Genomic DNA, 17,057 nt, shown 5'->3' on the forward strand with positions numbered 1-17,057 from the left:
GGATGGGGTATAACTAGTTTATTATTATTGTTTGTATCCACTGACGCAATACATTATTTTCAGAAATCTCCAATTCATATATACATCATCAAAACATTTTTACAACCTGCTATGTCTGAGTGCTCATTCGGTCTGTATCTTCACCACCTCATGAGTAATTTAATTCGTTTAAATGGACGACAAGTTTTTAATTAAGTGTCTCTACAAGCAAACAAGCCCTGAGGCGTTTTATTTGGCTTCTGTTAGCCTCATTCAACTTCAAACAAAGCCCAGATGGACGGAAAGGAAGGCAGGTGCTCGTCAGGTGATAAATGGTTCATTTCAAAAGATAATTTGCAAACTACTGCTCTTTTTTTTTTTTTTTTTTTGTTGTTGTTGTTGACTTTACATGTGAGGGGCAGAAGATGATGGTTATACTGTCACATTTAAGTACCGCTAACACATGTCAAGTCCATAAATGGGTTCATGCTCTTGTGAGTTGGCCACCTGCCTCCATGGGGTAAAAACACTGCCTGGAAATGTTTTGATTGATGGGAAGGGCTCCCAGATTATCCCTTAACCTTCCTTTAACCATCATTGGAGCCTACAAAAAACCAGTCTGACCAGTTCTCCTCCAGCGCTCTGTTTGCTCTGAACCAGTATCTCACTTGCTGCTCTGCATGATGTTAAACAACCGGCGCCACTGAACCCTTTAACATTCACTTGGTTTGGGCTTCGAGGCTCTAACCGAAGATGCTCTTAATGTGAAGTGGGACTGCTGTTTGATGCTTCGGGGTTATGAGTTTCCTGGTTTTTGTTTAAGCTCGAAACAGGCAGGGATTTCCTCATCGGCTGTCATTAAGTCATTTTCACAAAAGAATTGGATGGATGTATATGTTGTTCAACCCTGTCTCCTAAAAATTGCATTTATATCCCACCAATAATAAAACGACAGACATTTTGAAAGAACCTTCAAGCTGCCTGGAATAAATTTAAGGAATAAAGTATCTGCTAAATGTTTACTGACAGCTTTTGTTTTCACTGCAGCAACCAAAGCATGATTAACTCATTATCCTGTGAGTGACACGATACAGCGCACAGTTACCTTCTCAGTATCAAATCAAATCTACAACTTTCCCCCCAAACCTTAATCTGGGGTTTACACCTCACCACAGACTGGTCACAGAGCGAGGCCCCCAGTCTCCAGGCTCAAAGTCCCGACCTCCTTGATGCGACATCTGTGTGGTATGACAACGTAGCATTTTTAGTGTTTAGTATTTTTTTATTTAGTGTTTTTTTTGTTTCAGTACAAGCAGAATTAAAATGGGACAAAATATGATGTTCATATTGAAGGAACATAAGTCAGGAATGCTGATCTAAGCAGTTTAACACTGAGCTTAGAGGGAAAATACTTATTAACTAAAAGGTTTTCTAGCAACAAAAGCCAAAAATGAATCTTAACTTTGGTTAACTGCTCTGCTATCTGTCACCACATAAGTCATACAGTGGATATTTTGAAGATAACCATCTTCTATAAGCTCTCAAAGCCTGTCCCCCAATCCATACAGCACATTAGATCCATTGAATTAGTGAGAATTATTGAAAAAAGCCTGTTTTTGTATGTGTGTGTGTGCTTTTGATGAATACTATTCTTCAACAATAAAATGCACCAAAGGAAGATGAAGAAGATGAAAATGAAAACTAATTGTGGATGTTGGTAAATCAGCTCCAGGAAAACCTCGTTCTCTTTTTAACTGAGGCTGAAGTTGTGGGTTTATTGACAAGCATCAGCACACATATTGTATCATTTCCTACTGCGTGCTAATTTCTATTTCTTATAGACCAACTGCAAACACGGTGCACTATAAGGATTAGCATACAGTATTTATAGGTATTGTGACACTGTCTCTGTCATTTAAAAGGCTGATTTTGTCTCATTGTCTGTCATGTTGTGGATGCAATGACTTGTGAATCCTCTTAAAACCTTCTTCACGTGTGATTTAGAAAAATACATCTACATTCTTCCCTTCATCCTTGAAAAGCTCACATTTTGCACAGATGCCTGGTTTTAGCGCGGCGACAGCGATACGATCTGCGACTGCGTGCCCTGTCCTGAATGAGCCTATAGATACAGGGGCTTCTGGCCAAACTGAGGTTGAGGAGAAATTACGATGAGGCGAAACGCAGCCTTTATGAAAGAAACATTGACTGCACTTGATTGCCTGAGATGATGGAGCTTGGACAGAGAGCAGAGTCACTGCGGCCCAGTTTGGATAAGTGTGTTTGGAGACGACGGGACGGGGAACTGAAAAGCAACAGACCATGTTAAAGAGATGTGAGTGTGAGATCAAGACTCGCATCTGTGCATGGACACTCAAAACACACACACACACACACACACACACACAGGTCTGTGTAATTGAGAGAAACAGAGAGGTGGAGACAGAAAGAGGTGGAGGCAGAAGGAGAGGGGAATGGGGAGAAGGAGTGATGTGCGTGTGTGTGAGTCATGCATGAGTACACATTGTTAGCACGGTGAAAATCCTCACAGGTTCCTGGAAGGAATTAAAAGGGCTGACGTGACACCAGGATGCAAGACTGCTCTGCAGGGCTGGTCCCACCCCTTAGCTGATCCATGTCAAGGTGTGTGTGTGTGTGTGTGTGTGTGTGTGTGTGTTTATCCCATGGCTCCTACTGCTGTTCAAATGTGCAGACTTTCAGGTGAAGTGCTCAAATCCTTTATGCACCAACAGTGCAACTCAAATTACTTCCTTTATAATTTATAAGTTCTGTGTTCAGAACGAACTTTAAGGTTTACAGTCTTTTTGAGACTGGGTATTAAATAGTCACACATTAAAAACAGGATACTTCACTATCAACGCATGCATTTAGCAACACACTAGCACACTGAACGAATGGACCAACAGCAGGGAAGTGGATTAAGCTGTACTGTATATGTACATCATCTTGATCTTGAGTCACTGATGCCACTGGAGTCCACTGTAATGGTTGTGAAACCAACCTGACACCAGTCATGATTTACCCCCAAACTCTGGTTTTGTTCTGTCCCACTGGGGGCATTCTGCCTGGCTGATTAGTTTTGGCCTACTTGCTCAGATTTAGCAAATTCTGTCATTTTCCCCTGATTTTCATGCTTTGAAAAGCAAACAGGAGACATTTTTTATTTTATCTATTTTAAATGTGTTTATGGGGTATTTCCTACTTTGTGCTGTAGTTTGCAGACAGTAAACTAAAATGAAAGTATATTTTTCACCTCCAAGATGAATCTCGCTACAAAAACTGGTTGTCTGACTGGTTGACATTTGTCCTGGTGACACCTTGTTCTCGGTTCATGTGATCTGTGTGGCTTGACGGCGACGAGGCTGCAGCTTCTGTCAGAAATGGACGCTGAGCTGCTTTTGCACTGAAGAAACAACTATCGTGGGTTCGATTAGCTCCTGTAACTGTGGTCACAGTGTACAGTAGACTTAAAACATGCAGTGGTCTCATGTTTGGTTTCAAAAAGATGAAATAATCTAATGTTAGCAGTGAATGTACCAATGAAACATACCAGTATCACTGCTATCGTTAGCATGTAGGGGTAGCGTGGCTAGCCTGACTTTTGACCGTCTGTTTCACGTCCAGATGAGGGCTTTACGTAAGATGGACTGACGTCTTGCACACGCTGATGAAAGATTCATGCTGTTATTTATCCTCCTCGTATTTATTGATTCTGTGATTATATTCCACTGTTGCTGAAGTGTTTCTGATGACGGCACAACATTTCTCTGCATTTATTAATGCAGTCATTAATACTGAGAATTTCTCACTTCTTTGCTCTTGCTGATTATGTTTTTTTTTTATTGCATTTTCCATGTCCCAGGTTGCCCCCACCACGGCACAGAAACCCAACCATCCCTGCGAGCTTCCTTCGTGTTGATTTGATCTTTATTTGGCCTTTTTACCGCAGCTCTTTGAATAAAGCTACTCAGCGCGTTTACGGGAAGCGCACAGCGCAACATCACAACCGGCCCCCTCATGCTTCCAAACTGAGCCTTTCCAAATTGGTTTTCACAAAACCTGCCAATTTACAGGGACGAGTTTAGAAAATCTCTCTCTCTCTCTCTCTCTCTCTCTCTCTCCCTCTCCCTTGCTCTCTCTCGTCAGGACAGCCTCCAGAAGGAGTCGTGGCCCAAAAGAGGGTGATTCTAAATTTAAACCTGCAAAAAGGTAGCTTTGTAAACCCCAAGGTGGCTTCAGAGGGGAGAGAGGGAGAGAGAGAGAGAGAGAGAGAGAGATCCTAAGGGAGAAAAAGGGGGAGATGGGGGAGGAAAGTTGCAGAGAGGAATTGAGGGAGAAGACCAGGGTGGAGAAGGGAGTGTGAGAAGATGCAGCAGGCTGGAGAGAGGAGAGTATTACATAATAAGAATGATGAATGAATAAAGACTTTGACAGAATTCATACTGGAGTCAGATACAGAGAAGATCTAGATTAAGACTACATTTCAAGGGGTTCAAGGGAATGTGGGGTGATTTGAGTTTTTCAATGGGAAGAGCTGCTTCTACTTCAATCAGCTTGGTGTGGAACTTCACTCTCATATGGAGGAAGAAGGATATCAGAAACACTTTTGATTCTGGTAGATGGAAACATGCTAATGCAAACATGTAGGTGTTATTGGGAATCAATAAGACAACAGAAGCAATGAAAGTCATCAGGAGGGCAAGATCCCATAAAGGCTCATCAACTGTGCTGGTGTTCTGTCCGCTTGGCTCCAATAAAAGTATGCAGGATTACTAATCCGTGTGTTTGCAATGCACAGGCAAGAAAACGCAGGAACAACAACAAGGATGCAGAAGCAAAATGGCCGTCACATGAAAACATGCAAGTGTTGGAACGGTCGGTTTGGATAGCAGAACACAAGTCAGACACAGAAACAGAGAGGGAGAGAGAGAGAGAGGGTCCAGGGAGGGAGAGAAATTCCCTGTGCCGTAGCCTAGGAGCTGCTGGACGGGCGGCGTTCTCTTCGGCCCATGAAAGGTGTGATTGTCCCACGGCTTCCCCGAGCCAGGAAAGTTCCCCCAGTGGCGGTCGGCGGCCCCTCTATCTGCCAGGAACGCAGGGCTGCAGAGAGAAACCCAGCGTCGGTTATGTCAGATACCACTCCAGAGCGGGAGGGGGAGGTGGAGTGATGGGGTGTAATAAGAAAAAAGAAAAAAAAGCTGCTTTTCAAGGTGTGTTATAAATACTTTAGAGAAACACACACACACACACACACACACACAGGAGGACAGCGGGGCCCTAAATGAGGCCGTGGGCTCAGAGCGTCTGAATGAAAAGAAGGGCAGCTCTCAATGTGTTTATTTTGACAGGAGGGAGCGAGAGTGGAGGGGGGGAGGTAGGAGAAGGAGGGAGGGGATACAGACGGAGACAGAAATGGAGAGATGAGAGAAAGAAAGACGGAGACGGAGAGGAGAGGGTAGAAATATTTCAGGCTCGGACATTCCTTCACTTCCAAAAACAAAGTTCCAGTGAGGCAAGACAGACAGCCATGTTTTACAGATGCTTTTTTTATCTATAGGGGGGATTTCAATGCAAATATGCAAATATTTTGACCCCGGGGGGGGATGAGGAATATGTTTTCTGACATCTCGCTCCATGATTAAGGTGGCTCATGGGAGGGGTTGGGTCTAGAGAGGTGGAGGAGTGACAGGACAATGAAGATGCCAGGCCCTAAGGACTATTCAAATACTCCAAAGGATGGCCTGGGGGCTAACTGATCCTGCTCTGCTGTCAGGGACGGCGCTGCAGAGGCCTCCTGCTGCTCAGTAACATTTCTCATGATAGGTTTTTTAGTGAGCAGATCGTCTGATGCCTCATTTTCTTCATAAAGACAGAGATGATAAGATGCTCTTAACTCTACCTGCAACTTTGAAATGTGTCCGTCCACCATAAATGTTACAGGCGTCCTTTTAAGACGTCGCATCTCGAACCAGCTGCTTAAATTGTCTGTAACAAGTTTTTGTGTAAAAGAAATTGATCAGATGAGAAAAGAGACGTGAACTAGATGTAGGGATGGTTTGGTCGAAAGGATATTATCAATACTGCTATTGGCGCTGCTTATTGATGCAGATACTTATAATATCAATACTTTCAGTACATTTTGCTGATGAGTGTCAAGAGTTAAAGTATTCATGTGTGCAGGAAAATGGTCTTTGTCAGTATTTTCATATTAAATCTTGATTAATATTTCTGCTGCATTAATATGTATGGTGCATTTTACTGCTGTAGATGATGGTATGATTATTTTAACTACTTTATATACTGTCGACTAGTTTTATCAAGAGCAATAGTGTTTGCAGTGTTGCTAAAATATGTCCCTCTGAGATGTGGTGTAGTAGAAGTGGAAATACCTCAGATGTGTACTTGAGTACAGTGCTCGAGCAAAAGTACTTAATTACATTCCACCACTGGCTACTGAAGGACTCCACTGCACTGAGGGGCTGTAAAACGTGTAAACTTTGCGACAGTCCTGTGACGTTCGGCCGCTTTTTGTCTTGTGTTGTTTTCCCACATCCGGCAATGGACAACAGGTTGGACGTTGTAAATTAGAAGTGCATATAGCCGATGTTAGCTGCGTCCTGGCATTTATTAACTACAGACTTATTTTTATTGAAATAACTAGGACCATAACCCGACAAGCATTTTTAGCAGCCGAGCCAGGAGTCTGCACCGAGAGCGAAACATCAACGTCGGGTGCAGCAGCTGCTTTGCCGTCACAGTCGAACCTGCTGCTCTGCTTCATTTTTAAAGAACATTAAATGTGTTTCATGAGGTTGCTGATGTTGGCTGCTTCAGACACAACTAGCTTTTCATGTTGTTTCTACTTTACTTGTAGTTTTACCCTGTCGGCCGTGATGACTGGAGACCACAGGGTGCAAACACGCAGTTACAGCAACGTCAGAAGGAATAACCTGCCATGTTCAAATAAAGCTACTGACAGCTGCACTGTTTGTCCTGAATCTCATCAATATGTACTGCAGTGCTGACCAATCAGGGACCGGTACCCATGCAGTACCGCTTCTCAATACCCAACCCTGATTGGACAAGAAACATTATTGTAGCTTTTGCACGTTGAGTTTAGAATATTTAAGCAGTTCTTGTGCTCTGTGTGATGCATTGTTGTTGAATTGCTTCGGTGATCATTACCCTCTGTGTTTTCGTTCCTTATTCTTTCAGAGGGACCGATCCCTAAACCAAATTAAAGCTGAAGATTGCTGCTTTGTTTGTGTGCACACAGTATGTGAGTCAATGTTCTGCCATGAGAGCTGCTCAGGTTAGTTTGGCTTTGGTTGGCTGTGCGGATGTGCTGATCATAAAACTTCGATTGCGGTCGATCATCATCATAAAACAGCAACAGATTTATCGAGAATGAGTATCCTGCAGCTTTATGTACATAAACTGTGGACAACAATTCTTAAGGAAGGCTTCCTCATTATGGAACCAGTGTAACCGTGTGTCTTTTGTTGCCCCCCATGCTCTTGTTCTTTTGGGGTTAAGTGGAGATCGCTTCATCTATCTAAAAAAAACAATGGCTTTTTGTCAGTTAGACTGTGGTGGCTATTACATAAATGTTCGTTACAGCTCTAATCAGACACGACGGGACCTTTTGTTGTAAGAGTCAGTTTTTCCCCCCAGTGTGAAGGTCGACCCACTTCAAACTGACAACCAAAGCTGTGAAATAGTGAAAACAGTGTCTTGGTGTGTGGCTCCATCTTTAATACTGAGCTACGTTTATGTAAAAGTGACTCTTTCTCAGACGTGAGACCAACATGCTGAGTTTCTGTTACTGCATTTATGTGATGGACCAGTAAAATACGTTATGTCACCGTGTTTGTCAGGAAAGACACAAGATGATGATGATGACGGCTCATCAATATGAGTGATTGAGAATAGTGAAAGAGTGAGTTAGGGGCATGTTATTAAAAGGCAGGTAAGGATTTTAAAATCCATTTTATTGTTAATAATTGTGCACGTTTTACTGCTTATATTAAAGAGATTAAAAATGACTCCCACTAGGCTGCTGTAGACCAACACAGTCTCTTGGCTACACTAACTACTGCGCTGAAAACTCAGTTTTTGATGGTTACTGCAGCATTATTTTCTTTTTTCAGAGGCCATTGTTCAGTTATGAAAGAATCATCACAGCCCTGTTTCATGTCTACGGTGTCCGCAGAGGCCCAAACTGTGCAGTTGCGTGTTTTCAGCCTGTGCCGTGAAAATAAGTGGAGCTTGTCTACCTGAGCGTGAGAGGCTGTCAGGCTCTCCTCAAGGACCCCTGTTCAGCCACACACACACACTCAAACACACACATACACATGCACGCGCACTCTGAGCCCGGAGGCAGCAGACATAGTAGCACTCATTCATCCTCTGGCAGCAGCCGCCTCCCCCTCTCTCCCTCCCTCCCTCCCCCACCACTGGCCTTCAATCCTTTCCCCTGCTTTTTTCGTCCCTTCACCCTCCTCCTCCTCTTCATCATCCCCCTCCTCAGACCACGTCCATTTTGGGGTTTGGGAAGGTAGAAAAACAGTCTGACGGATGAACGGACAGGATGGATACATCCATAACACAACTTGGCCCGTTGGGAGACGCCGCCAAGCGCCAAACCACATTAGCCTGTGTCCACCAGCGATCTGTCTCCACAGTCCTGCCTTGTTTTTTCGGTTTTCAGTGGAAAGGGGACACTGCTGCGCTGCGCACAACATTGCTTAAGACGGGATGCATGTGTAATGGCAAGTTAGGGCATCATCCGTCTGGATCTTGAGGATTTGTTCAACCTGCTGAAGTGTCCCTGAGCAAGACACTGAATTCCTTCCAGCTGTAGTTAATGTAGTAGACGTGACTGTAAAAGCAGCCAAATTATACCAGTCTGTGCATGACTGTCCCACTGTTCCATTAAAAGAGATTAGTTCGATGTTGATTTCATTTTGTCTGTAGAAGATTCAACTCCAGGTTTGTAGTAAAGTTTAGCTACAGTGTGTTTCCGGGTGTCAGGTTTGTGTTAAAGGTCAGCAGCCAGTTCAGGTCACATGTGGGCTCCTCCACAGACACCACAGAAACAGTAAAGGGGGTGCTCTCTCTCTGTCTCTCATGTGTGGGTGTTAACTTCAACCCCCTGATCATCAGGGCAGCACAATAGGTGGCTGGAAGGCCACTAATCTGCCCCAGCTGGGCGCAGCAGTAGCCTCTCAGTAGATGTGTGTCTGTCTGTGTGTGTGTGTGTGTGTGTGTGTGTGTGTGTGTTGCTATTAATTGGCCCTTTCCAGGGGGCCTGTGATTGGAAGAGGTGGAAAAACAAATCAGCCACAGTAACAGGTCGGTGAAAGTGAGAGGGACCTTCAGGGTCCTCTGTAACATGCCGGTGATTGGAGGGGTGGGGGGGGGGCATTAGGCATCGCTCATCTGGAGGTACTGAGCATCCCTGGATGTCTTTACACACACTGTTGTATTGGTACTTTACTTTATGGATCTGTAATAAGTTACTTAATAAGTTTCTCTGAAGTTCCCTGGTAAGAAATTTAGACTTTGGTTCTAATTTCAGAGAAAATGCTGTCAGTGCAAAGGTCATTATGTGCAGTTCTCAAGGCTCATTCAGTCAAATTAATGGAATATAATCATTTAAACCATAGAGTCATTCCTCAGTATACATCAGATCATAAAGACGCCAAGTTTCCAATAACACATGGTCAATGAATTTATATTTGCTTTTGTTTAAACTGATAACTGCTGATGAATTTAACTAAATCCCAACAAAAAGAACTTTTTCCCTGCAACTAGTACAAAATCAACAAGTATAACAATAAAGCGTCACCCATTCTTCTCACCATGTTTCATTTCTACAGGGAGCGATCAGTCAAGCTCCAGGAAAACCATTTATTTTTCAAAGACTCAAATAGAGCAACTAGTGATATATTAAATTAATTGCTTAATAAATAGAAATATCAACTCCTTAAGGCTCCTGTCGTCAGGCTCATCCGCCCCAACAGGTGTTTCTGTTTATTTTGGCTCGTTCGCAAGTTTGATGTTGGAATAGTTGTTCAGCAAATTTCCTCATGACATCAAACTGCATTTAGCCCAAAGTCATAAAGGTGTGAGCTGTTCCGCCCTTACAGGTAAAATAACGTAAAAGCTGCCAGTCACACATCAGCCCCGAGAGGAGGTCTCAGTCACACACCTGGCTCACCTGTAGACGGGTGCCAAGCTGCTGCACCTGTGCGGATGTATGAGACCCGGACATTTAATTCACTTTGTGGTCCTGCGTTCTGGATTAGTGCTGATATTTAATGTCATGTTATACTTTCTCACTAATGTGCTTTTCCTCTTACAACCACAGTGTAAAGCGTTTTGTGCTCGCTTGCTCAAAGGCACGTTGACAACAGAGATTCATTCACTTTCCCACATCTTCCCAGCTGCTCTCTGTGGATTCAAACCTGCTTCTCTAACTTCTCGGCTACTTTTGCCTTTGCTGCACTACAGGCTATGGCCCCAGCTGTTATATCGTCCCCACTTACGTGTGTGTGTGTGTGTGTCCAGCTGTACACACACACAGCTAATGAACTCTAAGTGCTGGCTGCAGTTGTCACGGTGGTGCGACTGTTTCGGTGCCTTTAGTCACAAAGCAGGTTGATTTAAGTTAATTCAAGTGCCGAGAGCTGCTCAGAGAGATGCGTTACTTCTGTCCCCAGCTGTAAAATATGGCCAAATACAATGAATTTTTATCTGCTTATATCTGTGATTGATGATGACATTTTTTTTACACAGTGCTACCCTCCCAAATCCCAAATTAGATCCTTGGATTGTAGGAGAATTTAGGGGTAAACATCCTGTTATCAAATCAAAAAGGCGCATATATATATATATATATATATATATATATATAGACACACACACACACACACACACACACATTTACAATATACGTTTACACAGTGCTCACACACAGGCACGCAGTCACATATGCATAAACACACACACGTTTTAGTGTCTATTCCTTGAAGGAAACCAGTAATGGGTGGGGTCCCTTTAACATGCACACCTGTGATGACTGATAAGATAACTGCAGGACATAATGTCTGTGTATGTGTGTATGTGTGTGTGTGTGTGTGTGTGTGTGTGTGTGTGTGTGTGTGTGTGTGTGCACTGCACCTATATACTATATAATAACATAAATGCAAGTGTGTGTTGTGCCTGTATCCGTAAAGTCTCACACACACACACTTGCTGCAGTAGTTTTGTCGCTCCTCGTCTGGATGATCTACAGATGACACTTAAAAAGTCTCTCAAAGCAAATTTGATTTTCGGCTGGTAGAATATTAAACAATCAGAGATTGTCTGTGCTGTAAACAAAGATTAATTCTTTGATTCGCTGCAAATATTTGCAGCAAATAATCAGTGTCATGATGAGGATATTTGCCAAGTCATGGCTGCCAGAGCCAAGTTTTATTTATATTTGGTTTACTTGAGTAGACAAAATGAAGTGTTGGACACACAATCACACAGAATATTTTAGAAATCATTTGGGGTTCATCTTGCTGTGAAGCCACATCAGAGGAGCACATCTGGAATTCTGATTATACCTATTCTAGCTTCGTAGAAAAACATTATAAAACACTAACTGAATGTTTTGTACATTCTGTATGTTAAAAAATGGGAACTTAGATAAAAAAAATTCATGAGAGATTTTCTAGATTCAGAGTTTACTTACTCTGGATACTTTGACAGGAGACTGTCAACAAAATAAACACTTGCAGCTTTATTTTCTAATCCTAAGTGGCAGCAGCTGCATTGTTGCCTTCATTAGATAGCGGACAGTGTAGAGATACACGGGGAGTTTGGGGGAGAAGATTGTGTGACATGCATGTCGTTGTTTCTTCTTCTCTTCATCTGAATCCATTTCTGTAAACCAGGATAAACTGGAAACCTCCTAAATGTCACAGAAAAAGCTGGCACGACTGAAAACTGTATAAACAAAGTGAAATCTCACTCGGGGGAGAATTCAAAGTCCGGCTCGGCCAAATTGATTTCAAGCCGAGAATCAAAGCCGTGGTTCTCACCCAGTCGGCCTCTAAACTCCAGTGTGAAGTCAGGTTTGGGCGTCGGAGCAGAGCCAGATTCAACAGAGCAGCCCGACACATCGCTCCATCAGATTCTGTCATTTGGCAAAGGATGGACGCCCTGTCTTCATCCATCTGTGAGCCGGAGACAAACACAGCCTCTGACATGCTCTGTGTGTCTTTATGTGTCTTTATGTGTGTGTAGACACGAGTGTGTGTGTGTGTGTGTATTTCTCAATCTCTGTGATTTACAAGGCAGCGGACAGTAGTGGCCGTCATGTCAATTCAAGTAGTGTTGTCTTAAAGTCTAGCCAGTAGCTCGCACACACAGACACACTCTTTCACTTTGTGTTTGACCCGACACATGCTCTCCAGATGTCGGTGAACATTCCTGAAGGTCTCATCACACTTGTGGACATTTTATGTCTCCTCACACTGCCCTGACGCTGTCACAGTCCTCTTCTTGGATTGTTCAAACTGAAAGCAGCTATGAAGAAACAGGCCGTCCACTCTGCTGCAGGACTGAGCCGCCACCCCTGGTTCAATAACTCTCTGTTTCCCCGTCTCAAAGCACGACATTTGTGGCTGGATGTAAAATCCAAACAGGAGTCCGGCTACAAACTGTCACAAGTACCCGTGTGAGGGACGGTTATTCAGCGAGTAATGCAGACAGCTTGAGTTGATGTTGTGGATTGTGGGGTGTTACGTTCTCATGAGAAGCCGTGGATGGTGGAGACTGGAAACATCGGAGAGTTTCACAATACTGATTCTTTAAGACGTTCTTTGTTCATCCAGCCCAGAGCTCCTTCAAACCTCCAACAGTGAACTCTGAGGAAAATATTTTGGCGTGTTATAAAAGAAAGTCGCTGTAGCGTATCTTCTATATATATATATATTTATACATATATTAGAGCGGCTAATATTGTTTCTTTTAATATTCTATTTTGTCTGATGTTGAGAGTAAAGGCTTGTGGGTTGTTAAAGATTGTAATGACCCTGATTGATTACTGATGGGCAGAGTTGTGGTCAATATAATTACTGGGTACGCTTCAAAGGCCAGCTGGAAAAAGCTGCCCATTGGTCCTGGTTTCCACTCCATTTCAATTTGGCACGCAGAATGGCGCATGCCGCTTGTGCCGACGTGAATTGATGGTTCCCGTCTGCAAGTAAACAAAGTCCCATGAGCACAAACAGCTCTGTAAACTGGCAGACTAATAAAAAACATATTTCAAATGGCTTTTCATGGCTGAACCCACAAAGGAAAGGTACCGTAACGTTTGTATCACTGCCAATACAAAATAAAACAGTGAAACAGAAAGCGAAGTAAACAGATGCCAAGCCTGGCAAAACCAGTAGGCACAAATATGATATTCATTTAATCCTATAAAAGAAATAACAACTCTGAGCTAATTGGTGCAAGGTCTCTATTCTGAGAGACCATTATCGCACCATTTCTTCACTGCCTGCTTGAAATGTCACGCTCCTTTAGTGAGTTTCAGCAATAAGAAGTTTATTCGATTCAACTGCAGCCGCGCATATAAAGGTGTTTTTGTTTATTAAACTCTTGAATCTAAAAAGAATTAAATCTGTCGCACTGTCTCTGAAGTGTTAAAGTAATCACATTTTATGGGTAACTTGATTTGTTTCATTCTTTTTTTCAACTGGAGGCCAGTTAAGTTGTTAAAAATAGGCTGAATGAACCCACATTAACGTGTTTGGGCTGCAAATGAAGCAAAGCTATTGATCCCAGACCCCCAGAGGAAGGAAGACGCTGAAACTGTTTTATCAAAACGTTGCTATTGATGAAGAGAAAAATTAAGTGCTTACTCTAAGTACATGTAAATTCTTTGTTTGAAAATCAGCAGTAGATGTCTCAGGTACCAAAATGACTCATTCTTTGAGTCACATGAAGCTTTTGTCTAAACATCTTTCCAGCTTCAGCACATTCATATGCTTGTATATATTTAATATGGTAACTGCACGTGTTTCAATTTATAATTTGTAAACTCTATGAGCATCCAGGTCAAGTTTAAACCCGTTGTATCGTCATTACTGAGCAGCTTGGGTGTCGGTGCCTTGCTCAAGGTTGCCTCAGCAGTGTAATTGTACTGATTCGGGCAGTCTGCCAGTACTAAGGGGTTTCAAGCATTATTAGCTTCACCTCGGGAAATATAACACAGTGATTGGAGTTAGTTTGCATGTCGGAGTGGATTTATCATTTGGATAGGCTGTGTGATGTCCCACAGGTCTAGGAAGTGAAGGTGATTTTGTGGATTAGGGTTTATTTATGTGGTATAAATGAGCCGTGTAGGGGTTTCCCCCTGCGTCGCTGATTGTAGAGCTCAGCGACCGACATCATAAAATCCAACCTGAGGCTCTCCGCAGACACGCACGGGAAGGAGGGAGCAGTACGAGGTCCTGAGGATATTGTACTTCATGCCTGCTCTGCTGCATATGCAAACATCCTGAAACCATAGAGAAGTCCGGCCTGTAACGCAGCCTGTATATCAACCTCTAATGTGACGGATTATTGTTGCTGTCGGATCCACTGGAGGCTCGATGTAACTAAAACTACATGAATTTTATTTTAAAAATCCACCGTGTATCATGTTACAGAGTGGACTAGACAAACCCAGCAGGTGCTGTGTGTAATCATAACAGACACAATGTTACTCCTGGAAATTAAGATAAGATAAGATGAACCTGTAATGATCCTTGAAGGGAAACCGGGTCAATGCAAACAGACGCGGGATGCAGCAAAGAAATTAAGCATGAAAAATATAACCGGAAGAAGAAACGGAGCAGGAACTATAACAAAAATGAGATTATAGAATAATTAGAATTAAGGATCTTATAAATATCACTTAATTATTCAAGCTGGATCAGGAATCTCTGCATGAACAGTGAATGAATCTCTGAATTTCTGCGCTGCTTTTTCACACACAACTGAAGTGTAACATTTTGGCTAAAGGCACTTTAACAAGGAAAGAGCATCATCTGTGGCAGCGAGTCAGGGATTAGAACCAGCAACCTTTCTAGAAGCCTGACCTTCAGCCCTCCTGCTTTGTTCTGCAGTAGAGAGGCTGCCTGCCGTCATTTTTTTCCCCCCTGTCATGCATCTGTTGCTTCCCTGAGTCAATGGTCCTGTTTTGATCGATACTGTCCTCCCTGTCTGTCCCTCCCCACACACACACACACACACACACACACACACACACACACACACACACACACGCACACACACCATCAGGTTAAATGTAATCAGCCACCTCCTCTATGTTCGTCTCTCAGGCCAGCGGTTTTATCTCGGGCCTCTTTGCAACACCCACGGCCGACAGAGCAAAGTCCAACAGCTTATCTGTGCCTCTGCTGGCCAGTGGCGCTCTGTCTGTCTGTCTGTCTGTCTGTCTGTCTGTCTGAATGACATACTAACTGACTGTCTGTCTTTTTTTTTTTTTTTTTTTTTTTTTTTTACTAACTGCAGCTCTGCTCATCTACGGCTTTTTGTCCATGTGTGTCCGTCCGTCCACCCCGTCAGTCTGTCTCAGCCTCCATCTTAACTAAACTGCAGCGTAATCTGACTCACTCGCTTGGTGCGTTTTACATTTTAAATGATTAAATGTGTTTGAATTTATGTATTTTAATTTTCCTGTGATTTCATTTGAAGACATTTTGAGCTATTTGGTGTTACATAAATAATCCATTATCAGGATATTTAGTTTGCTGTTATGAAGTTTAGATAGAAGTCTTATGTCAATAACAGACTTTTTTGCTTGGAAAGTTTGCTGATCAGGCTCACATCTTGCTCACCTGTCTTACTGCATAACTAACTAACCCGTCTGTCTGTCATCTAAGCCATTTATTCTCTAATAAGGGAGAGTATAGCCTGAGGGCTGAACTGTAACGTGAAAAATGAAAACTGAACTGTAAGTGCTCCCTTCCTTCTCTCTCTCTCTCTCTCTCTCTCTCTCCATTCCCACCCTCTCCTCAGGCTATAACAAGTGTAAACAGTAGATCCACCTAACAGGATCCAGGATGCGCAGCCTCATTTGCATTGCACATCTTGAAAGCACACGCACACACCACCCTTTTCTTTCTTTCTTTCCTTGTATCAGTCAATTTTTCTTGATGAAGAGATCAGAATAAAAGGCCTGTTCAAATGAAAACTCGCACATGAACAAACCATTTGTACCTTCTGTTTTGTTTCATTCTCCACTGCATAACCAGTTCTTGTGATATTTTGTAATGTTTGGCCCACAGAGCGTGCAGCGTGTTAAAGTACCACAGGCGGCTGTAACGTGATGAAATCAAGGGTCGACATAAACTCCAGCAGCAGCCCAGAACACATCTTACTTCGCGTGAAACTCCTTCATTTCAGCACAGAAGCTCTTTGTGCAGGTGTGCATGCTCACAGGCTCCACGCTGGATTCGCTGTCACTAGCAGTACAGCCTGAGGGCAGCTGTCATCAAGTGTTCAACAGCGCGAACTGACAGACTGTTGCACCTCAGGAGACAAATATCCATTATACCGAAAAATGACAACAGCGTCGCCCTCAGACGTCTGACAGCCTCACCGACTCTTTATAGCTTCTTTCAGACCTGTAAAATCGGCAATTATGCAAAACGTGACACAAAGTGATTCTGTGATAAGATCTTATCTGCGGCTCCTTTCCCACCAAAACAGTTTTCTTTCACCCCAAACTGTTTCACACCTTCGCCTGTCATCTTATGAGCTGTTTGGAAAAACTATCACTCTGAAAGTTCTTTTAAAAGTTTCTTTTAACTCAGCAGAATTGTTTGAGTAACTGAATACAGATTACTGAACCTGAGAAGATAAATCATTCAGCTGACAGAACCAAGGCCTGTACTGTGGTTTGGATGATGCCGATGTTCAGTTGCCATCGCCGGAGGTAGTGAGCCCTTTTAAAGGTATAATACGTAACACTTCCACTTTAAAACGTCTAA

This window comes from Pempheris klunzingeri, chromosome 4 (genome assembly GCF_042242105.1).
Source record: "Pempheris klunzingeri isolate RE-2024b chromosome 4, fPemKlu1.hap1, whole genome shotgun sequence".
NCBI lineage: Eukaryota > Metazoa > Chordata > Actinopteri > Acropomatiformes > Pempheridae > Pempheris > Pempheris klunzingeri.